Source organism: Equus asinus, chromosome 20 (assembly GCF_041296235.1).
Source record: "Equus asinus isolate D_3611 breed Donkey chromosome 20, EquAss-T2T_v2, whole genome shotgun sequence".
Lineage (NCBI taxonomy): Eukaryota > Metazoa > Chordata > Mammalia > Perissodactyla > Equidae > Equus > Equus asinus.
Window position 1 is genome coordinate 25,266,069 of NC_091809.1, and position 21,028 is coordinate 25,287,096.

Genomic DNA, 21,028 nt, shown 5'->3' on the forward strand with positions numbered 1-21,028 from the left:
TGAGGTAAATTGTTGCGATTCTTTTCCAAACAATTCTACTCAGTTTGCTATTTTTGTCTAACTTTGTCTGTTTTTACACATTTTACTGTTTTGTACCAAGCTGAATACCCAGGTTATATGGCATGAGCCATAAATTGATTATGCCCCACCCCCAAATAGCTAGCCAGCCGTCTTTTTTTTTTTTAAAGATTTTATTTTTCCTTTTTCTCCCAAATCCCCCCAGTACATAGTTGTGTATTTTTAGTTGTGGGTCCTTCTAGTTGTGGCATGTGGGATGCCGCCTCAGCATGGCCTGATGAGCAGTACCATGTCCGCGCCCAGGATCCGAACCAGTGAAACCCTGGGCCACCGAAGCGGAGCGCACAAACTTAACCACTTGGCCACAGGTCGGCCCCCAGCCAGCCATCTTAACATGACACATTCTTCTCATTATTAATTTGTCCTTTTGACCTTTATTTTTATACATAGGTCTGTTCTCCAGGTCTGTCTTTGCTCCAGAGTTACACTATGATAATCCTCTTGTATGGATCCTATTGCGGTATAAATGTGCTTTGATCCTCCTGGTCTCTATTATCTGATAGGACCAATTTCCCCTCATTGCTTCTCTTTTTATGTTTCTTAGCTCCTATCAAATATTTATTCTAAATAAACTTTAGAATTTTATAAAATCTTGCCCCATCCAGAAAAAATTGAGATTTTTACATTACCCGCATTAATTTGAGAAAAAATTTATAATTCAGCATCCAAAAACATGGAATGTTTGTTCTTAAGTCATCTTTTAGAATTCTCAGTAAAGTTTATCGTTTGTTTTCTCTCTAAGAAATAACTAATGTGTCTTCAAAGTGGGGAAAGCCTGTTGAGAATTCAAGAACTGTTTTAATACAACAAAGCTACAATTCCTCAGATGTCACCAGAGTCTCGAACAATTAAGAGCTCCTGGTGATGGACGAAGTTGACCTCTATATGTCTTGAAGGAAGCAGGAAAAGCCTGCCAAGGAACTTGAATAGTTATAGATATTGGAGGCAAATAGATGCCCTACTTAAGGAAACAAACTTTTCAAGACCTTTGGAAGGATATTCTCAAGTATATACTGTGTCATTACAAGTCAGTCTCATTAAAAGTTCAAACGGCCAGTAGGTGCTAAGTTCCCAATATAGGTACACAGAAACAAACTTCTTTAAATTCCTTAATTCCAACTAGCTTTCCCACTTACCCCAAAGTAAAAGGAAAAACAAAATGCTTTCGTGTACACATTTGCTGGAAGTTTCAAATCACAAAAGAATTGTCAACATGCAATACTGAAGACCATACAATACACTTCCCTTAAAATTTATTAGAACATAGAACAGACAAAACTAAATTTCTTGATTCTTGCAAGATATAGATCATCACTTTTGTGGAGGGGGGAATGAGATGCATTGACTGAAGTCTAAATTTCTGCTTATGTTATGAAATAAAAGTCAATGTCTTACTACTGAAGTAGGAGTAATTTTCATCTATTGGGATTTTTCCTATTCTTTTTTTTATTGAGGTGAGATTGGCTTATAACATTATATAAATTTCAGGTGTACATCACTATATTGATTTCTGTGTAGACTGCATCATGTTCGCCACCCAGAGACTAATTAAAATCCATCACCACACACATGTGCCTAATGACCCCTTTCACTCTCCTCCCTCTCCACTTCCCCTCGGGTAACCACCAATCTAATCTCTGGATCTATGTGTTTGGTTGGTGTTGTTTCTACTACTTATGAGTGAGCTCATTCAGCATTTGACTTTCTCCCTCTGACTTATTTCACTTAGTGTAATTCCCTCCAGGTCCATCCATGTTGTCACAAATAGCCGGATTTCCTCGTTTCTGATGGCTGAGTTGTATTCCATTGTGTATAAATACCACATCTTCTTTATCCATTCGTCCCTTGATGAGCACCTAGCTTGTTTCCAAGTCTTGGCTATTGTGAATGATGCTGCGATGAACATAGGGGTGCATGTATCTTTACACATTCGTGTTTTCATGTTCTTTGGATAAATACCCAGCAGTGGAATAGCTGGATCATATGGTAGTTTGACTCTTAATTTTTTGAGGGATCTCTATTCTGTTTTCCATAGTGGCTGCACCAGTTTGCATTCCCACCAGCAGTATATGAGGATTCCCTTCTCTCCACATCCTTTCCAACATTTGTTTCCTGTCTTGTTAATTATAGCCATTCTGATGGGAGTGAAGTGATATCTCATTGTAGTTTTGATTTGCATTTCCCTAGTATTTAGCGATGTTTAACATTTTTTCATGTGCCTGTTGGCCATCCGTATATTTTCTTTGGAAAAACGTCTGTCCAGATCTTTTGCCCATTTTTTAATTGAGTTGTTAGGGGTTTTTTTTGTTGTTGAGATGTATGAGTTTTCTATATATTTTGGGTATTAACCCCTTATCAGATATATGGTTTGCAAATATCTTCTCTGAATTGTTAGGTTTTCTTTTCATTTTGTTGACGAGAAGCTTTTTAGTTTGATGTAGTCCCATTTGGTTGTTTATTCTATTGTTTCTGTTGCCTGGTCAGACATGGTACTTGAAAATATGCTGCTAAGACCAATGTCAAAGAGCATGGTGCCTTTGTTTTGTTCTCGAAGTTTTATGGTTTCAGGTATTACATTCAAGTTTCTAATCCATTTTGAGTTCATTTTTGTGTACGTGTAAGAGAATGGTCTACTTTCATTCTTTTGTGTTTGGCTGTCCAGGTTCCCAACACCATTCACCGAAGAGACTTTCTTTTCTCCATTGTAGGTTCTTGGCTCCCATGGCAAAAATTAGCTGTCCATAGATGTGTGGGTTTATTTCTGGGCTCTTGATTCTGTTGCATTGATCTGTGTATCTGTTTTTGTGCCAGTACCATGTCGTTTTGATTATTACAGCCTTGTAGTATATTTTGAAATCAGAGAGTGTGATGCCTCCAGCTTTGTTCTTTTTTCTCAGGATTCCTTTAGCTTTTTGGGGTCTTTTGTTGTTCCATATAAATTGTAGGATTCTTTGTTCTATTTCTGTGAAAAATGTCATTGGAACTTTGATAGGGATTGAATTGAATCTACAGATTGCTTTAGGAAGTATGGACATTTTAACTATGTTAATTCTTCCAATCCAAGGGCACGGAATATCTTTCCATTTCTTTGTGTCTTGTTCAGTTTCTTTCAACAATGTTCTATAGTTTTCACTGTACCAGTCTTTCTTTGTAGTTTTCAGTGTACAGGTCTTTCATTCTTTTGGTTAAATTTATTCCTAGGTATTGTTTTCTTTCTGTCACAATTGTAAATGGGATTGTATTCTTGATTTCTCTTTCTGCTACTTCTTTGTTAGCGTGTAGAAATACAACTGATTTTTGTTTGTTAATTTTGTATCCTTCAACTTTACTGTATTCATTTATTATTTCTAAAAGTTTTTGGTGGATTCTTGAGGGTTTTCTATATATAAAATCATGTCATCTGCAAATAGTGACAGTTTCACTTCTTCCTTTCCAATTTGGATCCCTTTTATTTCTTTTTCTTGCCTGATTGCTTGGGCTAGGGCTTCAATGCTATGTTAAATAAGACTGGCTAAAGTAGGCACCCTTGTCAGGTTCCTGTTCTTAGAGGGATAGCTTTCAGTTTTTCTTGATTCAGAATATTAGCTGTGGGTTTGTCATATATGGCCTTTATTATGTTGAGGTACTTTCCTTCTATACTCATTTTATTCAGAGTTTTTATCATAAATGGATACTGTATCTTGTCAAATGCTTTCTCTGCATCTATTAAGATGATCACATGATTCTTATTCTTCATTTTGTTAATGTGGTGTATGACATTGGTTGATTTGCAGATGTTGAACCATGCCCACATCCCTGGAATAAATCGCACTTGATTATGGTATATGATCTTTTTTTTTTTTTTGGGTATATGATCTTTTTAATGTATTGTTATATTCAATTTGCTAGTATTTTGTTGAGGATTTTTGCATCGATGTTCATCAGTGAAATTGACCTGTAATTTTCTTTTTTCGTGTTGTCTTTGTCTGGTTTTGGTATCAGGGTAATGTTGGCCTCATAGAATGAGCTAGGAAGCTTCCTCTTCAATTTGTTGGAAGAGTTTGAGAAGGATAGGTATTAAGTCATCTTTGAATGTTTGGTAGAATTCACCAGGGAAGCCGTCTGGTCCTGGACTTTTATTTTTTGGGAGGTTTTTGATTACTGATTTGATCTCCTTACTGGTGATTGGTCTATTCAAATTCTCTATTTCTTCTTGATTCAGCTTTGGAAGGTTGTATGATTCTAAGAATTTATCTATTTCTTCTAGATTATCCAATTTGTTGGTGTATTTCCTAGTGTCCATTGTTTTTCTCCTCTTTCATTTCTGATTTTATTTATTTGATCCTTTTTTTTCTTGGTGAGTCTAGCTAAAGGCCTGTCACTTTTGTTTTATCTCTTCAAAGAACCAGTTCTTAGTTTCATTGACTTTTTTTCTATTGTTTTTTGAATGTCTATTTCATTTATTTCTGCTCTGGTTTTTATTATTTCCTTCCTTCTACTGATTTTGGGCTTTGTTTGTTCTTTTTCTAGTTCCTTTAGGTGCACTGCTAGATTTTTTATTTGAGATTTCTCTTGTTTGCTGAGGTAGGTCTGTATTGCTATAAACTTTCCTCTTAGAACTGCTTTTGCTGTATCCCATAAATTTTGACATGTCATACTTTCATTTTCATTTGTCTCCAGGAATTTTTAGATTTCTCCTTTGATTTCTTCATTGACCCAATAGTAGTTCAGTTTATTCAGTAAACTACAGCATTTTGTTTACTCTCCACATATTTATGGCTTTTCTAATTTTTATCCTGTAGTTGACTTCTAGTTTCATACTCTTTGTCATAAAATATGCTTGGTATTATTTCAATCTTCTTAAATTTATTGAGACTTGTTTGGTGGCCCAATATGTGATCTATCCTGGAGAATGTCCCATGTACATTCAAAAAGAATGTGTATTCTGTGGTTTTTGGATAGAATGTTCTGTATATATCTACTAGGTCCATCTAGTCTAATGTGTCATTTAAGGTCAGTGTTTCCTTATTGGTCTTCTGTTTGGATGATCTATCCATTGGTGTAAGAGGAGTGTTAAAGTCCCCTAGTATTATTGTGTTACTGTCTATTTCTCCTTTTTATGTCTGTTAATAATTGTTTTCTATATTTAGGTGCTCCTATGTTGGGCACATAGATATTTACAAGTGTTATATCCTCTTGTTGGATTGTTCCCTTTATCATTATGCAGTGTCCTTCTTTGTCTCTTGTTACAGTTTTTGTTTTAAAGTCTATTTTGTCTGATATAAGTATTGCTACCCCAGCTTTCTTTTCATTGCCAGTTGCATGGAGTATCTTTTTCCATCCCTTCACTTTCACTTTGTGAGTGTCCTTAGGTCTGAAGCATGTCACTTGTATGCAGCATATATATGCATCTTGTTTTTTTTTTTTTTCATCTAGTCAGCCACCTATGTCTTTTTTTGGAGCATTTAGTCCATTGACATTTAAAGAAACTATTGATAAGTATGTACTTCTTGCCATTTTGTTTTTTCTGGGTGTTTTAGTAGTTCTTCTCTGTTCCTTCTTCTCTTGCTCTCTTCTCATGTGGTTTCCTGTATGATGTATTGTCTTAAAGTACTTCACCTAGAACTATGTAGTTTAGGTTACTTTTTCTCCAACCTTAGAGACAAATGTTCCTTATTCTTTATCCCTTATCCTTAGGTATCTAGACTCTTTTCACCTGCAAAAGGATTAAAAACTCAAGGGCCCAATTTTGAGTATAAACCTGGGGAAAGAGACCAAGGAGGTTCCTTTGAACCTTACCTCTAGAGCTTCAGCTGGGGATGGTCATGTCAAGTGTCCAGTGGAGTCCTAGAGGCTCACATTGTCTACTCCAACATGGCAAAACTCTGCAGATCTGTTTTGAAAGCAAAGTCTCTACAAGGGTAAATAATTTTTGCCTAGAAAACATAAGAGTATTGAAATTAAAAATGCAGTTTGAATTTCACTGTATGAAGTAACGGATCCTGGCACTTCCCCAGGTAGGAACTGTAGAACACCAATACACATAATACAAAGAAGTGGCAATTTGAAACCATTGTATCATGTGCCATTTGCAGGGTCTTTGAAAACCCTTTATCCATGTAAAATTGTCTTACTCTTCTGAGGTACCAAAGCTGCAGCCACGATATCCAAGGCTACATCTGAATGTTCTAATTATAGTTAAGTGAGCCAAGGACAAACAGGACCTAGTATCCTACCTTGTCATGGTCCCTGACAGCAAAAAGCAGTGGGACCTGGGACAAGCTTAACACTGTTGTCCTAGGTCCATGGTGCTTTTCTACAGCTGGCATGACACCTAGGACCCATGTTTTTTTCTCAAACCACAGTAAAATTAATAATATAGCCAAGATCTGGAATAATATACAATGAACAGATATGTTAATTTTCACTTCTAAGATCAGACATAATAGAGTTGACATATTTGGTGCACTCACATGCCAGGCACTGTGATAAGATCTTTTATGTGGGTTCTAGTTAACTATGTGAGGTTGTACTTAATATCTGTTTCCTCACCTGTAAAGTGGGGACAATGGAGAGGTTAAGTAACCTTAGCAATGTCACACAGCTTTGTGTGCTGCAGCACAGGTGGTAACTTAAGCAGCTTGACTCCAGAGCCCATCCTCTTCACATACTTGCCCCATCCCCCAGCTCTCTGGAAGTCAGTGAAAACTCCTGTATGGTTGGTTGGACGTTTTCTCCCTAATCCTCCTCGTCAGCTGAAGGAGTGATGTGTACTCTGTTAGTGGGGAGAGGCAGCAGGTGTGGTGGCTAAGAGGCTGGGCTCTGGAAACCAGTTATCCAGTGTGATTCCAGCCTTTCCCACTTAGGCTGTATGAACGTGGGTGAGCTTGAGTTCCCCACCTTGATTTCCACATATGTATAGGGCAGGTGGCCATAGAAGCTACCTGCCACAAGTGTTGTGAGGAGGCAGAAAACCTGTGCCTGGTATATGCTGGCCATGGTATCAGTGTTAGTGGTTATTACCTCAGTGAAAGCCCACTCTTCATGTTTTTTCCCTGGCATTCAAAAAGACTGGAAATGTGCTGTGATGCCTTGCCCTGCCAATGGGAATATGAAGTCTAAAGAGGATTTAATAAAATGCTTCACATTTACTTATTTCTCTCCAGCATAAAGGACTAAGAAGCTGGGTCTTTGTTACTGAGGGTCACTCGCAATCAGCTAGACATCAGTGATTCTTGGAAATGTCTAGGTCAGAGGGCAGTATAAAAATGACCAGCCTGGGCCAGCCCCGTGGCTGAGTGGTTAAGTTTACGCATTCCGCTTTGGCGGCCCAGGGTTTTGCTGGGTTCGGATCCTGGGCACGGACATGGCACCGCTCATCAGGCCACAGTGAGGTGGCATCCCACATGACACAACTAGAAGGACCCACAACTAAAATATACAACTATATCCTGGGGGAATTTGGGGAGAGAAAAAGCAGAAAAAAAAAGTTTGGCAACAGTTATTAGCTCAGGTGCCAATCTTTAAAAAAAGAAACAAAACAGACTTCTTAGTGAGTGGGCCAGTGAGGGCAGAATATCCATGACAGTCATTACCAGGGATCCCCCACTAATAGCAAGTTTGTATATACTGCAAAACGTGTACCTTGAGGGGTTTCATGCTGTTTTTTCCCCTCACATTGCAAGATTTTCACTTGTGTGCACACATGTGGTATCACTTGAGGAAATATGATGTGTAGTTGTGACTTGGTTTAAGAATAGAATTGGCAAATCCAAGTAGTGTTGGAAATTAATATTTGGGCTGGCTGAGGGGTAGGGACGAGCTTACAAACCTTATTGACAGATGATAGATATTTCATAAACTTTAGCTGCCTACCAGGTACACATGATGTTTTAGGTGCTGAGGATGAAAAGCAAACACAGGGGCCGGTCCGGTGGTGCAGCGGTTAAGTTCTCACGTTCCACTTCTCTGTGGCCCGGGGTTCATGGGTTCAGATCCTGGGTGTGGACATGGCACCGCTTGGCACGCCATGCTGTGGTAGGCATCCCTCATGTAAAGTGGAGGATGATGGACACGGATGTGAGCTCAGGGCCAGTCTTCCTCAGCTAAAAGAGGAGGATTGGCAGAGATGTTAGCTCAGGGCTAATCTGCCTAAAAAAAAAAAAAAGTTAAAAAAACCCAAAAAGTGAACATAACACACACTCCATCTGGCAAGAATCCAGCCCTAGTGAAGGAGACAGATGTAAACAAATTGGCTCTTACAGAACCAAATGGCAAACCCTGTGTCCTTGGACTAGCCATCCTAACACCCTAATCCTGAAGCACATTTTCTAGGACAATAAAAACAGCTTAGGTTTTGACAAATGTTATGGTTGACAAAGGACTTTTTACAAACATTTGTTCACGTAACCCTTTATAGCATGCCCATGAGAAGGCTGTCATCTTGATTTTACAGGTAAGAAACAAACTCGGACATTAAGCAATTTGCCTGTGATTCAAACCTGGTTAGTGGAAGAGCTGGCATTTGAGCCAATATGCTTTGATCTCAGAGCCAGTCCTTTTTCCAATGCAGCAGCCACAGAATTTCCACCTCTGTCACCACAGAATGGTGTTTATCCCCCAAAGTGGTGGTCATTATTACCTGAAGGAAAGGGCTGATAAGTTTTGCTTAAAAGGCAAGGGTCACCTAATCTGAATCTGGTGCTGCAAATTAGGATGTTTGATTATAGATTGATTATTAATAGGACTATGGGACCAATTTAAGTTCCCTTAAAGTTTTGATGCCAATATTTCAGTGAGGAAATATTTGAGCAAATTGACTAAATCCCCTCATTGTAACACCAAGTTACAAATCCTGGCAATGTTTATTTGATGACTTTTGGTGTAAAGGAAGGAACTAGATACGTGAGGTCTTCTCCCATAGCTGCTACTCATAATTCAAGGGAACTTCAACTTCTTGGGCCTCATTTCCCCACAAAGGGAATGAAGAAATGTTCTAGATAATTTCCCTAAAGCCTTTTTGTGTCTAAAGTTTTTCTGATATAAAATAATCACTCTCAATGTCTGTTTCCCCTTGGGCAATGGGTGTTTTCTGCTCTCCAGAAGGTGCCAGATGCTGTACTCTTTGGGGCTTGAATGTAATGCTTAGGTATGATTTTTTTTAAGTGTTATGAAAAAACTAAAGTACATAGTTACCCAAAATGCTGGGCCTAGACACTCTATTCTTCAATTCAATATGAAAAGAACTTTGGTTTGTGGGGAGTGGAGGGGATGTGTGTGTTGCTATACCTACTATACTTCACTGTCTCCTAAGAAGATGGCTGCTGCATTCAAATGTATCCAGAAGCTGAAAAAGTTGGAGTGACATCAGTATCATGGTGGGGTGAGCTTGCTCAGAACTCTCTCCCCTCCAACATACAACAAAAAGGAGCAAACATATTCCAACAAAAAATATCCTAATAGCACAGGAATCCTCAGAGACCCACAGCAGCCAAACAATGGAGGGTGGAGAGGCTGGAGCCCCCCTCGGAGGAGCTGCAACAGGGTAAGAGAGATCTTAGCTCCCTCCCCTAAAACTGTGGTCGCTGCTTTGGGAGTCTCTGTGAGGGAAGGAGTGGGGGAGGGGCCGCACGTCTGTGGGATCACCCAGGACTACCTAGGGCCCTTGCAGCCTAGAGGGAAGTCCTCTAACACGGTGAAAGCTTTCGCATGGGGTGACCTCATCAAGCCAAGACCCCAGTAGACCAGATAGCAAGAGCTGGCGGGGAAACCTGGGTCGTGCACAAGAGAAGGTGACCCTCCTCCCCCAACCTGCGCTGTGCATGCTGTCTTGGCTGAAGGCAGAGGGCTCAGAATACACGGCTCTCGACCCCCATCTAGTGGTAACAGGCTGTAACTGCAACTGAATAATATCACTATGTGGAAAAACTCTTATGGCATCAAACAATTAGTAAAAACTCCAGACCAGAAGGAAAACAATAAAAACACAGAATTATGTCCTGAGGACTTGGAAATAAGTAAACTAAATGACAATGAATTCAGAATAGCTATCATCAGAAAACTCAATGAGGTAAAGGAAAATACAGAGAAACAAGTCAACAAGTTCTGGATTTACTTCACAAAAGAGTTTGAAACTATAAAGAAGAATCAACCAAATACTAGAGATGAAAAATACAATGGAACAGATAAAATACGGATTCCCTACATGCCTGTGTAGACACCACAGAGGAGAAAATTAGCATAATTGAAGATAGGTTGAATGGCTCCAGACAGCGGAAGAAAGAGAACTAAGAATAAAAAAAAACTGAAGAAAATCTCTGAGAAATAGCCGACTCAATGAGGAAATGCAACATAAGAATTATTGGAATCCCCAAAGGTGAAGAAAAGGAGAATGGAACAGAAAGCGTGCTCAAAGAAATAATAGCAGAGAACTTCCCAAATCTAGGGATTGAGAGAGAAATGTGTGTGGAGGAAGCTTTCAGATCTCCTAGATATGTCAATGTAAAAAAGACCTACTGCAAGGCATATAGTAGTAAAAATGGCAAAAATGAATGACAGAATACTCAGGGCAGCAAGGCAGAAGAAAATAACCTACAAAGGAACCCCCATCAGACTTTCAGCAGATTTCTCTGCAGAAACCTTACAAGCTAGGAGAGATTGAAATGACATATTCAAAACTTTAAAAGATAAAAGTCTTCAGCCAAGCATACTCTATCCAGCAAAAATATCCTTCCAATATGAGGGAGAAGTTAAATCTTTCCCAGACAAACAAAAGCAAAGAGACTTCATAGCCACGAGACCTCCCCCCACTACAAGAAATCTTCAAGAAGGCCCTCATACCTGAAAAAAGAAAAAAAGGGAGAAAGTTGTCATAAAACACAGAGTAAGGAGAAAGATAGAATTAGAATAGGATAGCAAATATTCAACTATAGCATTAGGACAAAGGGAAGGAAAACACCAAAAACAAAGACAAGCTTGTCACTTTGACCACAATCTCACAACACAAGTTGGAATAAGAGATGAAAATAATAACTTAGGAGGGGAGGAGGAAAGGGGCTGAATCAGTAGGCTAAGGAAATAAGAGGCCACCAGAAAATGTACTGTTATGCATGAGATTCTGAGTACAAACTTCAGGGTAGCCACTAAACTAAAAAACAGAACAGAGACAAAAAATAAGGAAAAAGCTAAGAAACCCAGCATAAGAAATTGCAGAAGTCAATGGGTAGGCCAAAACACACAGGACGAGAAACAAAGGAAATGCAGGAAAACTGGAAAATGAGTGACAGAATGACAGCATTAAGCCCTCATACATCAATAATCACCCTCAATGTAAACGGGTTGAACTCTCCAATAAAAAGACACAGAGTTCCAAGATGGATTAAAGAACAAGATCCAACAATTTGTGGCCTCCAGGAAACACACCTCAGCTCCAATGACAAACACAGGCTCAGAGTGAAGGGCTGGAAGACGATATTCCAAGCTAATGGCAAACAAAAGAAAGCAGGTGTCACAATACTTATATCAGACAGACATAGAGGGTCAATATATAATGATCAAAGGAACACTACATCCAGAAGAAATAATGCTTATAAATACCTATACACCCAACACAGGAGCACCAAAGCTCATAAAGCAACTATTAACAAACCTAAAAGAAGATATAAAAAATAACACAATAATAGTAGGGGATGCCTGCCACAGCATGTCTTGATGAGCAGTGCCATGTCTGCACCTGGGATCCGAACCAGAAAACCCTGGGCCCCTGAAGTGGAACGTGTGCACTTAACTGCTGCACCACCAGGCCGGCCCCCTCCATTTTTAAAAATATTATTACAGCTCTTCCTTGATTCTGAATCCTGATTTCTACCTGCTTCTCAAATCTGGTGATCCTCCTTTTGGTAATTCCCTCCCATTATTACTGTAATTGAACCAGATAACCACTTCCCACATGTTATTTCTGCCCTTATACTGAGCCTTTCTCCTCTCTTACTTTATAGCTCTCAAGGAAGAGTCTTTACTAACTTGAGCTATTTTCTTTTCCTCTTCATGCCAACAGTTTTTTATATTTTCATTAACATCTTTGTCTCCTGCCCAATAATATCAGATAATAGTTTCTTGATTAGCTGACAGCTCCAAATAACATAAGCGCTACCAGTCTATAACCCTTAGCACAATGTGCCTGCATAGTTTTAAGGTGGCAGAAGTTAGTGGTGAGTGATGGTGAGAGATGAGTAGGGACTGAGTGATAATATCTCTCAAGGGGTGAGGACTGCGTCTAACTCATGTTTTTATCCTTTTTAACTTGTAGGGCAGTAATGCTATAATTAAAGATGCCTTGAAACTTAAGACACTAAGGGTGACAATAGTACAGTTTTTCCCCTCTAATAACCCCTTCCCACACACTGAAATGTAAAACAGCTCCAGTTTGTCTCGTTCTGTTAGTCAATATTAGGGAATTGAGATGCTAACTAGAAATGAGCGGATCAAAGGAAGTCCCTTTTGCTGGTAGCTGAGTGCTCACAGGTGCTGCTGAAGGTCATGTTCTGTGGTGACGTTCACGGCAAAATGAGAGAGAACATTTCATATTTTATACTGTGCCCTGTGAGGCTAAAAAATGAGCTGATATGCCCACAGAGCAGAAGTACTAGAAAACTCTCCTCTAGGGTACGTGTTTGTGGCAATGTGACTGTAGTCACTAAATTCTTTTCTTTACCAGGAATAAACGTCACTTCTCAGGTACAACTAAAGGGATGTTATCGTATTAAAAGTAACTGGAGATGACAATGAAGTTTTAGTTTTAAGAAAACTTTGGTATTGTTTTTATATTAAAAATTATATAAACTTGGATTTCTTTACAGGTGCCAAAGAACGTTCTGAGATCTATGAAGCATTTAAAAACATCTATCCTATTCTAAAGAATTTTGAAAAAGCCTGAGTATATCATTCCACATCTCACAGTATATTGGTTTGAATATGTATGTAAGCCCAGCACAGAAATGGTGGATTGTAGACATTCCATGCATATTTTGACTTTACTTATTAAAGAGTGATTCTATGTGAGTAACCATGTCTAAGAAATGAAGAAACTTTGTTTTCAAAATGACTTTTTTGTTATTTTAAAAAGTGAACAAGTAGACTTATTTCAGAATTTGAGTTAGGACCTTGCCAGAATGGTATTGTAGATCATTAAAATTTAATGCTCTGCTCTTGCTAAAGATGTATGTTAATCTGTTTTCTGAAAATACACAGCAATATATACAAATTTCAAATAACTGAATAATATAGATAATATCTAATATTATCTAGCAGAATAGAAATTTGTCTCTTTTTTTTTGCCTTTTGAAATATGAAGTAGATGATCTTGGCCATTAGGTACAGGCACTGTGACTAATCCTATTAGAATACAAATGAAATGAAAATCTGAAACCTTAAGAAAAATTAAATATCTTTCTGTTTGAAATGATCAGTGAAAATTATTTCTCTCACTTATGAATCTTAAACTTTTAGGAACTGTTCAGTTTTAGTGTAAGCTCTATTTTGAAAACAGTTTAGGGTCTTCTTGCCTTTTTCATACTCTCATAATCCTATGTAATTGTATTAAAATAGACCTGATAAGACTAAGAGGATGGAGTAAAGAGTTCGGATTCAAGACCTAATTAGGTTGTGGAATCATCAGCATTTGATAGAGATGTGGAGGTTAACAGGGAAGGATGGGGCTGACATGACTCATGGTTCTTGTTCCCAAGTGGTCAGCGATTGTCATTCACCAGGAGGAGGAAACACATTTGTGCAGAGGGAGAGTTCAGTTTCCAGCACGCTGAGTTTGCGGTGGCCACCAGGTATAAAGTGGTACATCACTTGAGACCTAGTAGGCAGTTATGAATCTTTGGGTGTGGAACTTGGGAGAGAAGTCCTGGCTAGAGAGAGAATTTAGGGCAGTCATAACTGACAGTGTCAACTTAAAAAGCAAATTTGCCTCTTATTTTATCTCAATATTCAGGAATAGCCAAAAGAATTGCAATGTGGGATGTGCATGCTATGGCAAACCATAGGCAAATCCAGAAAACAGAGGAGGGAAGCTGCCTTTGTAGAGACAAGAGGGGGAGCGGCAAGGGGCTGTTCTAAAGGAAAGTCCGTTCGGGGAAAGTAGCAGTTCAGGGGGGTTAACCGCTTCTTATTGGCTGAGCTGTTGGCACCGGTGGGGGGAAAAGTCTTCCTTCAGTAGGAACCGACTTTTACCTCCTGGGAAGACATGCGCCTCCCTCTCAATCGCCCTCTCTTCCTATCGGGGGAAGTTGACCACGTGGAATAGGGTGTGAGACCTCCCGCTACAGGTCTTCCTGACTCCAATTTAGTTACGGTTTCTTGTATTGATTTCCACCGCAGCCTACCAAGATAATCCTTGAGAATCACTAATGTCGATAATTTGACCTACATGCCCACTTTTCTTTTTTCCTTTTGTAGTTTAGAGGCATGTTCAACACTAATTACTCTGATTTAATCCTCTGACTCATCCTATTTACCCCCACAGAAAAAAATTTGGAGGAAATCGACTTTCCAGGTTAAATTCCACCTAGTTCAGATTTTTTCTCAGAGCGTGGCCCAGAGTAGGAGAGGACATTAATTTAAAATTCATTTTTCAGAAAGCTACAACTTTGACTCCCAAGTCCAGCACAGTTTCCACTGGCTGCCTATCTTCGGTAAAGTACTATCAGATTACTATTAAACGTATTTACTTATTAATCATCACAATGTCAGGTGGGTACTGTAATGATCTCCATGAAACGGATAAGAACACAGGCCCAGAAAGGTTAGGAATTTGCCTCAAATCACACAGCTATTAAGGAGGTGGGTGGGCCAAAATTCAAACTCGCTCCGAGACCCAGCCCCTTCACCTGACTTTGTTGGCTGTGGTTTTAGACAAATTTAAAAGCATCCATAGCAGGGCTGGCCCCGTGGACGAGTGGTTAAGTTTGAGCCCTCTGCTGCAGGCGGCCCAGTATTTTGTTGGTTCCAATCCTGGGCGTGGACATGGCACTGCTCATCAAACCACACTGAGGCAGCGTCCCACATGCCACAACTAGAAGGACCCACAACGAAGAATATACAACTATGTACCGGGGGACTTTGGGGAGAAAAAGGAAAAAAATTGAAAGAAAAAAAAGCATCTGTAGCGAATTAGAAATTCCCTTATTTTGTTCCCAATGCGTTTTCCCAGAAGCCTTAGGGCATCGTAGTACTATCTCAGGCACAAGTTTGGAGCGTTCACTTGTAGCCTTGGCAGGATCCAGCGGAGACGACGTTTGTCGGGCTTACTCGCCCTCTAAGCTAACCCTCCTCCTTCGGGCCGCTGAGCTCAGCGGTCCTGCAGGGCACCAGGCCGAGCTCCCGGGGGCGGGGCCACGCACCCGCCCAGGCCCCGCCTCCTCGCCCGGCATGCACCTGGTTGAAGGCAAAAATCCCGCGGGACTGGCGCTGCTCCCGGCAGTCATGGCGTCTCCCTGTGGGCTGGGAGCCCGCACCGCAGGCCGCTCGCGCGGGTCCTGGTGCGAGCGGCCGACCGTGCAGAGGGGCCCCACGTGCCGCCGGCTGACCCGCGCCAAGTGCGTCCAGAGCGCCGGCTTCGTCTGCTTCCACGGCCGCGCCCGTGCGAGGGGCGGCAGGCGCCGCGGCGCGATGCTTTCTTCCCGGGCTGTCTCCTGGGCTGGGCGAGTGGAGGCGGGAGCCTGGGCCCCGGATTGGAGCTGGAGCCCGGCCAGCGGAGGGGAGGGGTGGTCGGTAGCTGCTTTGCTCCCGGGGACGGGGTCGGGGTGGGAGCCGAAGGAGGAAGGCCGCCGTTGCCCCATAACCCGCCGAGAGGAGCCTGCCCCACGGTGCCCCTGGATGCCAGGAGCCGACTCTGGAGACGCCTTCGCCTGTGGCTGCCATGGAGTTGATTCTGGGCTCTTTGCTGCGCTCGCGTTCAAAAGCGTGGTTGGACTTTTCTCAGCCTTCGAAAGCACGTTCCTCCTCTGGAGGAGAGACCAGAAGAGGATCAGATTGGTTCAGAGGGAGTCAGGCCCCGGATGGACCTCGTTGTCCGACGTGCTTTAATGTGTGAGCCGGGACTCGCTAGTTGCTCCCTTTTCCCTCTCTGCCTCCAAAGATTGTTTTGGATCCTAAGGACTTTGGGGATGTGTTTTGGCTTTGTTTTAAAATCCAGACTGGGACCTGCAAGCCCTTAGTTAAGAGAATTGAGTTTAGGAAACGTTCCGGCCTTGTTGTGAAATCTAAACAGAGCTACGAGTCCTTGGTTGAATTAATTGAAACATTAGTGTGATTAGTTGTTGGGTCTCTCACTTTTGTTCCCCCACAAAACCCCAACTTTTGTTTCAATAACTTAGTGTCAATGATAGTAAGATAGCTAAGTTTTTGGGTTTTTTTTAAAGGTTGGCACCTGAGCTAACATCTGTTGCCAGTCATCTTTTTTTTTCTTCTTCTTCTTCTTCTCCCCAAAGCCCTAGTACATAGTTGTATAGTTTAGTTGTAGGTCCTTCTATTTCTACTATGTGGGACGCTGCCTCTGCGTCGCCTGATGAGTAGTGCTGGGCCTTTGCCAGGGATCCAAACCGGCAAAACCCTGGGCTCCTGAAGCAGAGTGTGTGAACTTAACCAGATAGCTAACTTTTTGAGTCCAAAAGTTCAGGGATTAATGGGCCAGCCCTGATGGCCTTACAGTTAAAGTTCAGCAGGCTCTGCTTTGGCAGCCTGGGTTGTGTTTTGGCTGCGGAACCACACCACTCATGTCAGTAGCCATGCTGTGACAATGGCTCATGTAGAAGAACTAGAAGGACTTAAAACTAAAATATAAAACTATGTACTGGGGCTTTGGGGAGGAAAAAAAAAAAGAGAGAGAGAGGAAGACTGGCAACAGATGTTAAATCTGAGCAAATCTTTCCCAGCAAAAAAAAAAAAAAAGTATAGGTACTAATTCATTTCTAACAACCCAATAAATCATTATCCCCAACTTACTGCTGAGGAAACTGCACAGTAAGTGCCTTGCCCTAGGTCACACAGACGCTAAGTGTAGGGGCCAGAATTAAAATCCAGGCAGCCGGAACCCATGTACCATGCACTTCACCACAGGATTGTACAAACTCTATATTTGGAAATGTTTCGAGTTCCTAGTATTCCTCTTATAAGGTTGACTTTAAAACGGGGGCTTTGGGTTCATGCTGCATTGAATTGAATCCAAGCTCCACCACTTGCTGTGTGATTTTGAACAAGTTTCTTAACCTCTCCTGTGCTTGTTTATTTCATTTTGAAAATGGCGGGGTATCTAACTTCATAGGTTTCTTGTAATGGTAAGAGCTGGCAGTAAAGTACTCAGCATGAGGTCTAGCTCATGTTAAACACTCAAAAAATAAGGTCTTGCTGTGCTCCCTCATAGTCACTGCTCTATCGTCAGGGGCCTTCTCTCAAATCCTCAAACACATGAAACTTTTCCACCACTGGGCCTTTTTCCTTGCTGTTCCCTCTGCCAGGAACACTTTTCCTCATGATTGACACCTTGTCTTTCATGTCTCAACTTAAATGTCAGTTCCTCAGGGAGGCCTTCCCTGACCTTCATGTTGTAGATTCCCACTTGCATTTTCTGTCACAGTACTCAGTTGCTTCAAGGTGCTGAACGTGGTACGTGATGTTATTCATTTGAGGAAGATAGCTGCACCCAGAATGTAGGTCCATGAAGGTGCAAGTTCTGGTTTTGTTCGTCAGATCACTGGTGCTGAGTGCAGTGGCGGTGGGAGCACACAGTAGGCATGTTAAAAAGTAAGATGCTGGGGCTGGCCCCGTGGCTGAGTGGTTGGGTTCACGTGCTCCACTGCAGGCGGCCCAGTGTTTCGTTGGTTCGAATCCTGGGCGCAGACATGGCACTGCTCATCAAAACCACGCTGAGGCGGCATCCCACATGCCACAACTAGAAGGACCCACAATGAAGAATATACAACTATGCACTGGGGGGCTTTGGGGAGAAAAAAGGAAAAAAATTTTAAAAAATCTATTAAAAAAAAAAGTAAGATGCAAGTTCTTTGCTAAATCGGAGCATTAAAGTGAATTTTCAGAAGAGGGATGTGTCATAATGGATTTCTTTTTCTGACCAAGCAGAAAAGTGAGGAGCAAATACCAGAAGCATTCAAAATTTAGGAATAAAAGCAAAATTTTAGGGTCAGGATAATGGGACTGCCACAGTGGTCTGCTCAGCCTGCTTCACTTCACTTTCCAGCTTTCCCTTTTCTGAACTGTGTTTTCCTTAAGAAAAGGAGTCTGTCTGTCTGTTTTCCTTCATTTCCAGGACAGCACCCAGTATCTAGAAGGATGTGAGAATCTCTGGAGACCCAGGACCACTGTTGGAATAGCCAAATCATTTTTAATAAGTTCTCACTAGGTACAGTTATCTGCATAAAATCTGGCAAGATATAGAGGAGAAAGGCAGGTCTCTGCTCTCAGATTTACACTGACTACTAATAAGCCTTAAATTGCATGTGTCAAAGGTTGATCGTGACATGCTCTGCTGCCTTCAGTATTTATGAAGAATTTTGTATTCTCTGCTTTGCTTTCAGACTCTCTTTCCTTTTCCTTTCTGAAAAGGCCCTCAGTAATTGTGGGAAACCACTTGGAAATAAAATCTCGAGCTTATAGCACAGTTTAAAAACCCTTGTTTAGCCTGTGATTCTTTCTAGTAGATTAGCCAAATTCGCTGGGCCTACATGGATTTGGAATGTGATGATGCGTCTCGAAGTTCTTGTAAATGTATTTTTTCAGGTTTCATTAGTAGACTCGCTGAATATACAGGTTTTAATGGTTTAGCAGTTCAAGGAAATTAGATGTTAAAGAACAAATCTATCTCACAATAATTAGTTCCTTTGACTCTTAAGAAGGGAACGTGTCTTTATATAATTTTGTGGATGATATGAATATGGCAGATGGATCAATTACAAACTATCTGCACTGACTGCCCTGTTGTTCGGTGGGCAGACCTCCTCACAACCTTGGTCTCCTCGCCAGCAGCGTCCCTTCCTCATCTCCCACCTTGGCCCCCGTCCTAAAACAATACCCACTTTCTTCTCTGCTCTTTCATCCATCTTTAAACTTGTGTGCTGCTTTAAGAGATGAAGAGGAATGATATTAAGGAGTACTCTCAACACTGTCCTTTGGATCTTCTACTGGTGAACATTTTTAAATTACAGGTCTTTTAACAGGAGTATAATTTTCTGGATTACACATTGATGCCAAAAATAGCACTCTTACCCAATAGATAACGGAGAAGTTGAAGTAATCTTTCCATTGAAAACTGGAAAGAAATTGGTTACCAGCTTATGACAGATGTAGGAATAAGATGGAGAACAGAATCTGAGACTTGAGCACTCAGGAAAATCTGCTGCTGGTTTAGGAACTGGTTATTTTAAAGTGTGGATCAAAAAGAAAGACACACACACGAGGGGCTGGCCACATGGCATAGTGGTTAATTTCACACATTTTGCTTCGGTGGCTCAGGTTCATGGGTTCAGATCCCAGGCACGGACCTACACCACTCATCAGCCACACTGTGGCGGTGACCCATATATAAAGTAGAGCAAGATTGGCACAGATGTTAGCTCAGGGCTAATATTCCTGAAGAAAAAAAAGGAGGAAGATTGGCAATGGGCATTAGCTCAAAGCGAATCTTCCTCAGCAAAAAAAAAAAAAAAAAGAAAAAGACACTTTATGCACGTGGATATTGCTTTTGTAAGGAATGATGCAGCATTGCCTTCACTGTGAGTTTTAAGAATATATGATTACCTTTCTACCAGGAAACAGAAATATGGGTGCTAAACAAATTGAGAGATGGGCTAAAGATGGACTGAAGATTTCAAGAGGAAGACATAGCCAACATCCAAAAAATTACCCTTCAGACATTTATTTTCCCTCTCCAGTGTCTTTTTGGTTGTCAGTCACTATAGCCTATAAAAGTCTATTGTTCTGAGAATTCAGTCCTTGACCCGCATTTGTATACCTCACGCAGCAGAACTAAAGCTCTGCAGGAGCTGGACCCCCCCATCTTTAGACAAGAATTTGTCAGCCTTACTGCCATTTGATTGTCTTTCTGGAAGGGTCTCAACTCCCATCCCATGCAGCTTATTAGTTGTATTTACACCAAAGCATGTGGATCTGCTAAGAAAATATGGCTTTTGTTTTTAATCAGTATCACTGGCTACTCTTATCATTGTACCTTTTAGAATTTATAAAAGGGTTTTACAATTATTATCTCATTTGTTCCCTACCACAAAGCCGTAAGTTATTAACCTATTTTGAAAATGAGGCACCTCAGAGTAGTTGTGCCTTACTTAGTCCTGGGCTATGCTAATGCTTAACTTCACGTCCAGAGCTGAACTATATTTCTATATATAGTAAGATTAAGTCCAAAATTATCCATTGCAATGAGATAAAGGGAAATGAGTATATTATGTGCTAAGTGCCTCGATCTGATGCTTACACATTTATCTTATTTAATTCCTGTAACCAAGTAGGATAAGCATTATTCCCATTTTACAAGCGAGGAAACTAAAAATGCTCTGTTTCTATTTTCTATTAATGACTTAACCTTCATTCCTGACAGTGGAGTTGTTTTTACTATATTTTCTCATATTCTAAAAATTCTAACATAGGTTAAAAGAAGCATTCCAATAAGGCTTTTTTTTTTCATATTGCATTTGTCCGTAAACATCCTCTTGTATGCCTAAGGAATTAAGGAATAAAAGTTTAATAGCTAATAATTCCTACTGTGTTAGTATCCTAATTCAAAAATATTTAGCTCTGGGGAATCACTGCTTTAAGGGTACAGAGTTTCAATTTGGGAAGATGATAGTTTTAATGATGGATAGTGGTGATGGTTGCACAAGTGAATGTATTTAATGTCACTGTCCTGTACACTTAAAATGTTAGAATCCTAAAT

General features: G+C 40.7%; 1 protein-coding gene across 11 annotated transcripts in view; it reads right to left on the reverse strand.

Moving 5' to 3' along the window:
• LOC123278616 (zinc finger protein 709-like) overlaps positions 1-21,028 on the reverse strand; it is a 154,165-nt gene that overhangs the window by 22,986 nt on the left and 110,151 nt on the right. For 7 of the 11 annotated variants that reach the window (XM_070492140.1, XM_070492136.1, XM_070492135.1 and 4 more), the window contains 2 exons: positions 7,933-8,162; positions 5,857-5,993 (listed from right to left, as the gene is read on the reverse strand). The gene's annotated coding sequence lies outside the window, so the exon portion shown is untranslated. The remainder of the gene's footprint in view (positions 1-5,856; positions 5,994-7,932; positions 8,163-21,028) is intronic. The other 4 variants (XM_070492141.1, XM_070492139.1, XM_070492138.1 and 1 more) reach the window with 1 other exon arrangement.